Source organism: Sciurus carolinensis, chromosome 2 (assembly GCF_902686445.1).
Source record: "Sciurus carolinensis chromosome 2, mSciCar1.2, whole genome shotgun sequence".
NCBI classification, from domain to species: Eukaryota; Metazoa; Chordata; class Mammalia; order Rodentia; family Sciuridae; genus Sciurus; species Sciurus carolinensis.
The window spans coordinates 150,461,407-150,473,166 of NC_062214.1; the positions used below are offsets into that span (position 1 = coordinate 150,461,407).

Sequence of the window (11,760 nt, forward strand, 5' to 3'; positions counted from 1 at the left end):
ATGGTGGAGCTGTAAAGTACCTAAACAAGACAGATCCAGCCCACTCTTTGCCCTCTTGGGTGTTCACATCCTTTCTTAGCCATCACCCAGCCTAGTAAGATGAATATATCTCTTTTTATCTTTCCACATACATCAACCCCTTTCTTTCCTGAATCATTTTTGTTGCTTTTCTCTGGAACTTCCCCACTCTGTCTCTGCCTTTCCAATACTTAATGTCAGGGTCATCCAACAGTGTAGGTGAAGGGGAGGGGGGCGATGCAGCAATGGAGGAGTCAGGACAATAGAAACAAACAACATTTAGTAAGGCAGCAATATTCACTGAGCATTCACTGTGCCCTGAAGGCTGCGGCAGACCCTGGAGTCAGATGTGCAGAGTTGGGAACCGCCTGTGAATTTGGGGGCCTGAAGTGAGGTCAACTGCTCAAAATGGCTAGCTGGGGTTCAAATGCCTGCCCCATCACTAACTAAATATGTGTGTGAGACCTTTGATATGTTAGTCCCTAACCATTTCATTCCTCAGTCTCCTCTAATGAGTGACAATGAAGCCAGACAGACTGGCTAATGCCTGTAATCCCATCAATTTGGGAGGCTGAGGAAGGAGGATTACAGGTTCAGGCCCAGCCTAGGCGACTTTGCAAGAATTTCAGCAACTTAGTGAGACCCTGTCTCAAAATGAAAAATAAAAAGGACTGGGACTATTATTCACAATTTTAAAAATGTAGAAGAAAAAAAATGTCTTTTTTTTTTTTTTGAAAGGATGGTTGTACATAGGGTGGTTATGAGGATTAAATGAAATAAAACATATGAAGTGCTTTGAATAATACTTAGCACTCAAAAAATGCAATATATTCTCTAGCTTCCATGGTGCCTGAAATTCTACCATTATTCCTTGGGATTAAGATAGGAGATCTGACCTTGCATATTCCAAGTCCAGATGTGCTCCTGCCTTATTCTGCATGAATGAGATTCCTACCTGGACCCTTGTAACTGACCCTGCCTTGATAATCCACCCAGTGTCCAATTTTTATACCATCAGCTTCACCCCTTGGGTCTCCTTCTTGTGATTAAAATCCAGCTCCTAAAATGAATGGAATTCTGCCAGGTCTGAAGTAGTTACTCAATAAATACTATTTGGTTGGCTGACCAGTTACCTTCTGCTGGTCTTCTTGAAGTTTCCCTGGAATGGTGCCCCCTGTGCACCCTCATCTGTGCACTCTCCACCTGTACTCGGTGTCTGCTTTTTCACTGCCCACATCCAGAGTTCTCCTGTCATCCTTCATGAACACATAGGTCCAAAACATCAGCCAAAACACTATTTGCTTCCTTCCTCTCAGCTGAATAAACAAAATCTCTAGGGATTCTTCTCCAGAAAACACATTGCTTAATTCCCCTGCTATAAAACTCCACATCTATAGGGGCAGATAAGGATCCACTGGGTACACTTCTTAACATGTACCCAGCTTCCTCCACTGTCTGCCCTGCCCTCTATAGCTCTCCATGAGTGTTCAAAAGAGAATTCCCTCCCTTTGCGCCCCCCGCCCCCGCAATGCTGACTGAGTGCAGAAGAGTTGGGACTGTGATAGAAGGAATCAGCCTTCCTAGACCAAAGAGTTCAGGACAAGAGGGGAGTGTAACATAAGGCTGGAAAAGTAGGTTGGGACCTGCTTAAGGAGGCTTGAAGGAGACAGGCAAGCCTGGACTAGAGTCTGGCATGATACAGGCAGTGTCCTTCAGGAGGGGACCCCAGCCACTCATTTTGGGATGAGAAGATTTGGAGGTGAGAAGACCATTGAAGGCAGCTGTTTTGTGATGATGGTGTGGACCAGTCTTTCAGAGGACTGCTGAACTGGTAATATGATCTATCCTGAAAGGGACCTGTTTGTTGGTGATCAGGTTACTTCTGTGGAGTCTGAATGGAGACCTTTCAGTAATGACAAAGCAACAAAAGATCCATCTCAAGTTGGAGATACCCAGAATCCTTTTTTTTATTTGTTCTAATTAGTTATACAGGATGGTACAATGCACTTTGTGTAGTCATATATGTACATAGGGTAATAACGCCTGATTCATTGTACTATCCTTCCTTCTCCCACACCCCCTCCCCACCCCACTCCCCTCTGCCTTATCTAAAGCAACTCCACTCTTCCCTAGCACCCTCACCATTGTGAATTAGCATCTGCATATCAGAGAAAACATTCAGCCTTTAGTTTTTGGGGATTGGCTTTTTTTACTTAGCATGATATTCTCCAGCTCCATCCATTTACCAGCAAATGCCAATATTTCATTCCTCTTTAAGGTTGAGTAATATTCCATTGTGCATATATACCACATTTTCTTTATCCATTCATCTGCTGAAGGACACCTAGGTTGATTCCATAGTTTAGCAATTGTGAGTTGAGCTGCTATAAACATCGATGTGGCTGCATCACTGTAGTGTGCTTATTTTAAGTCCTTTGGGTATAAACTGAGGAGTGGGATAGCTGAGTCAAAGGGTGGTTTCATTCCAAGCTTTCTGAGGAATCTCAGAATTGGCAAAGTTGCCAGAAATACATGTTTGGATGAGTTTGGCAATTTTTAGTACCAGAATCAGGGTACAATGAGTAGTTCTGATCAAGCAGCAATGAATGCATTCAAGGCAGAAAGAATCAACCTCCCTCAAAATTCAGTTGATTAAACAAATAATTTATTCAAGCAAGTTATTAACAGAAGAGGTTCTGAAGAGAAGAATTACTGATGCCATAGCTTATGCTTGTCTTTATTCTGCAGAAGGCAAAAGGGGGTTCCTAGGACTTTCAAACCAAGTGCAGATGGCAGCTACACATTAAGCTCATAAGGCTATGGAATTTAGTCTTGGTTCCTGGAGAAGCCTGACCTCTGTGGCTGCAGCAGCTATTTACATGACCTTACAGGTGTCGGCCCAGAAGAGGACCCAAAAAGAAATTGGAGATGTTGCTGGTGTTGCTCATGTTACAATCAAACCACCTTACAGGCATCTATCCCCAGAACTGTTCCCCGGACTTCAGTATGGCAGCCCAGTGGATTAACTACCACAGCTATAAATTGAGGCAGCTAATGTCAAACCCATGTACGTGGAACTTCGCCTATTGCCATAGCCTATACAAAGTGCTGGGCTAAGCCTGTACTGAGGAAAAAAGACATGGTACACATTCCAAGTCTAAACACTATTTCTTGGCATTCTGTGTGCAGATTCTAGTGAAACATATTTAATGATTTAAATGTCTTAATGATTTTGCTTTCTTTTGAAGTGATCTATAAAACTATTTTGGAAGGTATTTGAAATTATGTGATTCTTGAACAAAACATTTTTCCAAATCAAAGTTTTTGTTATAATTTCATGTTATATCTACTTTATAATACATTGCAACTAATACAACTAATAGAGGTCCTTTTTTCCTTTTTTTCATATATATATTAATATATGTAATATATATTTGTTATTAATTTTTTAATAAAGTCATTGAAATAGAAAATGAGCAGAAAAAAGGTAGACCTTTGGTCTAGAAAAAAATACTGATAATTTGTATAATATTTCAGGAAGTTGACAGACTTTAGACCATCCATAAGACTCTCTGGGGCATTCCTGAACTGGAATTTTAAAACCAATCAGCACCTGGTGGAGAGTGGTCACTAAACTAGTTGTTGTGTACTGAATGTGTGTGTTCCCCCAAAATTCATATGCTGAAGTTCTAATGGCCTGTGGACTGGTACAAGCCCTAATAGGATGGTATTAAGAGATAGAGGAGCTGAAGAGATAGCTTGTGTTGCAGAGTGCTTGCCTAGGATGCGCAAGGACCCTGTTCAAATTCCCAGCCCCTCAGAGGGGAGGAAAAAAAAAGAAAGAGGTAGAGCCTTGGGAGGTGATCCAGGAATGATACTGGACTTCCCAGACTCTAGATCTGTGAGAATAAATGTCTGTTATTTAAACCATCAATCTGTGGCAACCTGAATTGATTAAGACAGCAGGGCATCACCAAAAAATAATTAATTAATCAATTCCTGGTAAGAGAAAACAGGAACCTGGACAAGTGTGGTGGTAATGTCATAGAAAATAGGGAGTAGGTCCCAGGCCACTGAAGAAGGAGGGTGGCAAAAATAAATAAATAAATAAATAAAGGATTTGGACGTTTTGGTCTTGGAAAATGAAGAAAAGGAAAGTTTAAGCATTTCCAATCAGGATGTGAAGTTTGACTCGTTCATTAGACAAATTTTAATAAAGGGCCTAGGACATGCCTGACCCTGACAGCATCCAGATAAACAAACATCCCCCTACCCTCACAGAGCTCACAGTGCCTTGGGGAAACACAGGCAATGAAGAATGAGAATTCAGTGATTGCTGAAGGGCAGAGGAGGTTTGTAGATCTGGGGGACACACTGAAGGCCCCTCTACCTGGAGGTCATAGAAGAGATTCATGAGCCAAAACTTGAAGCTTAGGCACAAGGACGGGTAAGACAGAGCCCTCACGTTTGAACGGCGGGAACTACACAACACTCCCTGGACCCAGTGCCTCATCTCCTCTTTATGTTCTTGGTCAAGTGCTGGCTATGGGAGTTGAGAGGGAAGGAATCCAACTAATATTGGAATGATAACACTGAAAGCTAAAAGAAGAATGGGAAACAGAAAAAGATTTAACACACTAAGAGGAAAAAAAAAAAAGAGCAAAATGGTAAAGAAGTTATGTTCATGAGCTTTTTTCCCCACTAAGAGGAAAGTAGCAAAATGTGAAAATCTGGACTATCAGAATCTAGTCAGGTCTACCTCTGGGGAAATTCTAAGATCACACTGCAGGGAGCTTAAGGAGACTAAGCCTTTAAATGGGTTTAAACAGCAATGGAGCAAGGTTTTTTCCTCTAATCTGTGGTTGTATTGGCCTCTTTGATCTCTGAGTAAGTCAAGGAAGGGACTTTTTCTTAAGTGAAAGCTTTCCATGGCTTCTTTCTTGGGAGCCTTGAACACTGTGTTTGGCAGGTGTGTGTCCGCCCAGCAGGAAATCCTGAAGCTTTGAGAAGGCCTGGCAGTCCCGGGGAGGCAAGTCGCACAGCTTTAGAAATCTTCTAAAGAAGAAATCAGGAGAATCTAAACTCAGAGAGAAGAAGCAATGGCTATGGAGAGGAGGCGGTGAAGAGGAGGCGGTAAGTACCAGAGATTTTTTTTTTTTTTTTAAATAGAACAGAATAGACTAATTGAAAGAGTATCAGAAAAGTTAAAAGAGGAATTTAAAATGAAGACCAGATTTTTTTACCCACAGAACTCGGGCTTTGATAATGCGCTTCACTGAAATAAGGAGTGGTACAAATTCCAGGGAGACAGGTGAGGAGGAGTCTGGAGAGGTAGCACTTCAGTGCACGGATGAGCTGTGCCTAGAGACTCGCCATCAAAGCGTGAGGATGGGACGTGCAGCCTGGTGCCAACGCAGACAGATGTGGATATGGAACGGTCGCTGTCTGTCTCTTCCCTGGAAAATAGTAAGATTGTCTTTAGAAGAGGTAGCTGGAATGCAGATGGGAACCTGAGAAGAACAGGAGAGAACTGAAGAAAATGAGCACTCCGTTAACCTACATCTACACAGTATCCCCGTGTATAGTGTGACTACCTCCAACATCTCTGAAAATCTCAGGTTTTGGGAGATGAAGTGTCTTAGGTGTTAAGAAGATATGAGCTATTTCAGGTACAGTGGCGCGTGCCTGTAATCCCAGCTGCTTGAGAGTTCAAAGTCAGCCTTAGCAACTTAACAAGGTCCTAAAGCAACTCAGCAAGACCCTGTCTCTAAATAAAATATGAAAAAGGGCTGGGGATGTAGCTCACTGGTTAAGTACCACTGGGTTCAATCCCTGGAAGAAGAAGAAGAAGAAGGAGGAGGAGGAGGAGGAGGAGGAGGAGAAACGAGATTAAGGTTGCAGGTTTTACTACACGAGACAAAGCGAAGAATTAAGGATGCTAACAAGGGATTGAAGAATGAATATACAATGACATTTCATCTGAAATAATAAAGAAAAAAAATAGGAAGGGTCTGAAGGATGGGAGAAGAATAGGGATCAAGAGAGTGGAGATGACCACAAAGAGAGAAAGCAGACAGGAATTAAGAGGCAGATCTTATGCTTCATAATAACATAACCAAAATGTTTTGATTGTGATTATCCTGCCTTGGGAAATGAGGGAATAGGAGTAAAGACCAAGTATGTTTATGAACTGCAGACACTACTTTAAAAATGTAAAAGTAACTTTCTATTCATCTAGAACTTCTAATTGCAAAAAAAATGCCAGTTTTTAGCATTGTTACATTTTAAAAAGCTAGACAAAATGAAGCCAATGAGACATAAGGTCCTGTATTCTGATGTGACAATCCTGGACAAGAGAGATCAATGAAAAGCAAATTTGGGCTTTTGACAATAGTTGCAACTAAAAGACTCTATACCAAGATTGATTAAGAACTTGGCTGCTGCCAGGTTATGGTAGTGCACACCAGTAATCCCAGCAACTGGGAAACCTGAGGCAGGAGGATCGCAAGCTCAAGACAGCCTCAGCAACTTAGCAAGACCCTGTCTCAAAATGAAAATAAAAAGGGTTGGGTAAAAGTGCCCCTAAGTTCAATTCCCAGTATAAAAAATAATAATAAAGAACATGGCTGAAGAAGTATAGATTTAGCTTTTTTAGATACCACGTTGAAATAAAACTCCATCTGTAATTTTGTCAGAGACAGCCACAACCATGGTCCAAGAGGAATGATCCTCACTGCCCAATCACGAAAACAGCGGACTTCAAGATGTCACTCTCCCGCTGTGTCCTACCTATGCCTCTAGCTAACTGAACCCAATATGAAGCCAGATAGGCTATTGGTACAGTAAATCTCAGTCAGACTCCCAGGACAGAGATTAGGAGGAAGGCTGAAGAGTGGATGTGGCAGAAGAAACAACAAATATCCAAAGAGTTAATGACGATTAAGGGAAAGCCGCGGCAGTATCTTGGTGCATTTGGGCTTCTATAACAAAATGCCTTAGACTGGGTAGCTTATAAACAACAGAGATATATTTCCTACTGGAGGCTGGGAATTCCAAGATCAAGGCATCAGAGATTTGGTATCTGATGAGAAACCGCTTTCTGATTTGTGGATGACTTCTCACTGTGTCCTCATATGGTAAAAGGAAAAAGGTGATCTCTGGGTCCTCTTTTAGAAGGGCACTGATCTCCTTCATAAGGATGGAGCCCTTATAACCTAATCGCCTCCCAACAGCCCTACCTCCTAAGGCCTCACTGGTGATTAGGTTTCAACCTATGAATTTCAAGGATGACACAAATACTCAGACCAGAGCAGGTAACACCCCAGTGAGCCTTCTGCTCAGAAACAATGATTCAAAGAAACAGAAGTGAGGCTTACTATGCAGGCTGGAACTAAAACAGAAGTCACAAAATAAATTGTAAGCTCACAAACAAATTCAGCAGGTAGACATGTTTTGTTTGGCCCATACAACACAAGTGTAAATACGTTTTCATATCAGGTATGGAATAGTCCCAAGTATTTTCAAATCAGGAAATGCCACATAAAAATATATATTTGTGGCTGCTCTTAAAATTGGAAGATGTAACAACACCAGAACCACTTCCATAGGACAACACTCAGCTAGAGCTGAGAACCTGCATCCCTTTGATCAGGCCTTACCCTCTCCAGCTTCTCTCCGGTCCTTTCACCTTCTCACACATGTCTAACCCTGAGGTCAAAGGCATGTTTGAGTTGTCCATCACCATTAGGCTGGCAGGCGTGTTTTCTTATTGTAGAAAAGTACTTTTCTGTATTTATGTCTCTACTAAGTGAGAAAACAAAAAATAGTCAAAGGGGCAGAATTTTTCCTGAAAAAAAGAGAGCATTTTCCTCAAAAAAGAAAAATATTCCCATGTTTTAAAATGCACACAAAGCATTTCTATGTCAAAAGAACACAAATTAAGACATCAGCTCACTTCACTCAATTATGTTACCTGTCTGAAGTCTGTAGCATTTCAGCCTGAGATTCTAGACTAGAGCCATGCAGGTGGAAAGCAGAAAAAATCATCCAAATTTCCTGTGACTTACCCACAGTATTCATTATACTTACTGCTGTTCTCTGCCACTGATTTTAAATTTCTATCTATCTCCAAGCAAAGGAATCCCCACAGCTCTCTCAGTTCTCTAAAAAACTTAGGGCATCAAGATCTCAAAAGTTTTGCAACATCACAGTTGGGAGCATCCTCTAGAAAGGCAGAAAGATGGTACTAAACAAGGATATGTGAGGCAAAGATGAAGGCTAAAGAAATGGGAGTAGATTAATTCATTTAGTTAAAAGAGCGTGAAGAAAAAACACAGGGTGAGAACAGAGCTGTAACAATGAACAAAACAAATAATTAAAAATCAAGGGGAGGCAATTTAAGCAGAGGGAATTTAATACAGAGAATCGGTTACCCATGCAATGGAAGAAAAAAACCAAATGAACAATGAGATGAGATTAGCAAGACCAGAAGTTTTTTGTTGTTGTTGTTTTTTGTGGTGCTGGGGATTAAACCCAGGGCCTTGTGTTGCAAGGCAAGCACTCTACCAACTGAGCTATCTCCCCAGCCTCAAGACCAGAGGTTTTGACTCTGCCGGAGCTAATGAGACACAGAAAGGAGAGGTGATATCAAAGCCCAGAAGCCAAGGCTGCCAGTGGGAACTTGAACAAGTCCACTAGGTTGGCATGGGCAGAGGCTGGTACCCACAGGAAAAGGGCATGATCTATAGGACCTGGGATCATAGACAGAGCCACCGCCAAAAACCATCTGGCATTTCTACCAACTCTTCCCATTGGCTAAACCTACTCAGAAATCCAGGTTTGAGGGCTGGAGTGTGGCTCAGTGGTAGAGCACTTGCCTTGTGTGTACCAGGCCCTGATTCATCCCCAGCACTGCAAAAGGAAACAAAAAAACAAAAAACAAAACAGAAAACCAGGTTTGATGAAAATGGAGCAGGGAAAGAATAGAGAATGAATCTGAATGCAACCATCAAATGATTAGGTAGAGATGAGGTTTAGGAGGATTTAGTAGAAACTGGGGAATAAGAAACAGAAGCACCAAATGTAGACCACACATTTCAGTAGTCTGTGCTATTTCTGTTTCAGAGCAAACTTTGTGGGTTTGCATCCATCTTCTAGTCCCAAAAATTTTAAGAAATTAATACCAAAAGCCCACTATTAAAATAATAAAACTCCATTTCAAGTTATTTTTCCCAGAAAACAAAAACTTTTACCCACATTTTTCCTTCTTTCCTGCTGAAATTTATAACCTCGTCATTACCTTGTAATTCCTTTTCTTCCAGAATTTTTTTTTTAATGGCACTAAGGGTTAAACCCAGAGCCTCACACATGCTAGGCAAGTGCTCTACCACTGAGCTAGCTACATCTCCAGCTATTTTCATTTTTTTTATTTTGAGACACAGTCTTCCTAAGCTGTCCTACCTGGCCTCCTACATAACTTCTTCCAGAATGTAAATAAAAGTAATAAATATTTGCATGTCTGATACTCTGTAATAACAATCTGAATTCCTTCCATGTATAAGCTCTCCCTATAGAATTCTAACTGTTCTGCAAGTAGGAATTCAGTGCAGGATGTTGTTATTACAACTTTGCAATTAAAAAAAGTAAATCGGGGATGGAGATATTGCTCAGTTGGAGAGTGCTTGCCTGTCAAGCACAAGGCCCTGGGTTCAATCCCCAGCACCACAAAAAAAAAGAAAAAACAGTAAATCCAGTTGGGCATGGTGGTGTATGTCTATAATCCCAGCGACTCAGGAAGTTAAGGAAGGAGGATCTCGAGTTCAAAGCCAGCCTCAGCAACTGTGAGGCACTAAACAACTCAGTGAGACCCTGTCTCTAAATAAAATACAAAATAGGGCTGGGGATGTGACTCAGTGGTTAACACCCCCGGGTTAAATTCCTAGTACCAAAAAAAAAAAAAAAAAATTCAGCATCCATTCATGCTCAAAACATCAAAACACTAGAAAAACTAGGGATAGTAGGAACATATCTCAACATTTTAAAAGCTATATATATGCTAAACCCAAGGCCAACACCATTCTAAATGGAGAAAAACTGAAAACATTCCTTCTAAAAACTGGAACAAGACCAGGATGCCCTCTTTCACCACTTCTATTCAACATAGTCCTCGAAACCCTAGCCAGAGCAATCAGACAGAAGAAATTAAAGGGAAATGAATAGAAAAAGAAGAGCTCAAACTATCCCTATTTGCCAATGACATGATTCTAAATTTAGAAGACCCAAAAAACTCTACTAGAAAGTTCCTAGAATTCATAAATGAATTCAACAAAGTAGCAGGATTTAAAACCAATACCAATAAATCAGTTGCATTTCTATATACCAAAGATCAGCTGAAAGACAAATCAGGAAAACTATCCCCTTTGCAATAGCCTCAAAAATAATAAAATATTTGAGAATCAACCTAACAAGAGGTGAAAGACCTCTAAAATGAAAACTACAGAACACTAAAGAAAGAAATTGAGGAAGACCTCAGAAAAATGGAAAGATCTTCCATGTTCCTGGATAGGCAGAATCAATATTATCAAAATGGTCACACTACAAAAAGCGCTATACAAATTTAATGCAATTCCTATAAAGATTCCAATGACATTCTTCACGGACATAGAAAAAGCAGTCATGAGATTCATTTTAAAAAATAAGAGAACCAGACAAGCCAAAGCAATCAGCAAGAAGAATAAAGCAGGAGGCATCACAAAACCAGAACTTAAACTATACTACAGAGCCACAGCAACAAAAACAGCTTAGTATTGAGACCAAAACAGTCACGAACACTAAATGGAACAGAAGACACAGAGAGAGACACACCCACATAAATACATTTACCTCATTCTAGACAAAGGCACCATAAACATACAATGGAGAAAAGATAGACTCTTCAACAAATGGTGCTGGGAAAACTGGAAATCAATCTGTAATAGAATGAAATTGAACCCCTATATCTCACCCTGCAGAAAACTCAACTCTAAGTATATCAAAGACCTAGGTATTAGACCAGAGACCCTGCACTTACTGAAAGAAAAAATAGGCCCAACTCTCCAACATGTTGGCTTGGGAACCAAATTCCTCAACAGGACTCCTAAAACACAAGAAATATAATCAAGAATCAATAAATGGGATGATATCAAACTGAAAAGCTTCTTCACAGCAAAGGAAACAGTCATGAATGTGTACAGAGATCCTACAGATGGGGAAAAAATCTTCACCACCAGTACCTCAGAAAAGGCATTAATTTCCAGGATATATAAAGAACTCAAAAAAATTTAACACCAGAAAAATAAATCATCCAATGAATAAATGGGCAAAGGAACTGAACAAATACTTCACAGAAGAAGAAATGCGAATAGTCAAAAAATATATGAAAAAATGTTCAACATCTAGCAATTAGAGAAATGCAAATTAAAACCACACTGAGATCCACCTCACTCCAGTCAGACGGCAGTTATAGAGAACACAAATAGCAACAAATGTTGGTGAGGATTTCGGCTGAAAAGTAGTCTCATATATTATTGATGGGACTACAAATTTGTGCAACCACTCTGGAAAGTAGTATGGAGATTCCTTAGAAAATTTGGAATAGAACCACCACATGACCCAGTTATCCCACTCCTCCAGTTATACCCAAAGGACTTAAAAACAGCATACTAGAGTAATACAGCCACATCCATGTTTATAGCAGCTCAACTC

General features: G+C 40.5%; 1 pseudogene; it reads left to right on the forward strand.

Moving 5' to 3' along the window:
* The first annotated feature begins 255 nt into the window (after positions 1–255).
* LOC124976598 (transcription initiation factor IIB-like) lies at positions 256–3,059 on the forward strand (annotated as a pseudogene).
* Positions 3,060–11,760: the final 8,701 nt, after the last annotated feature.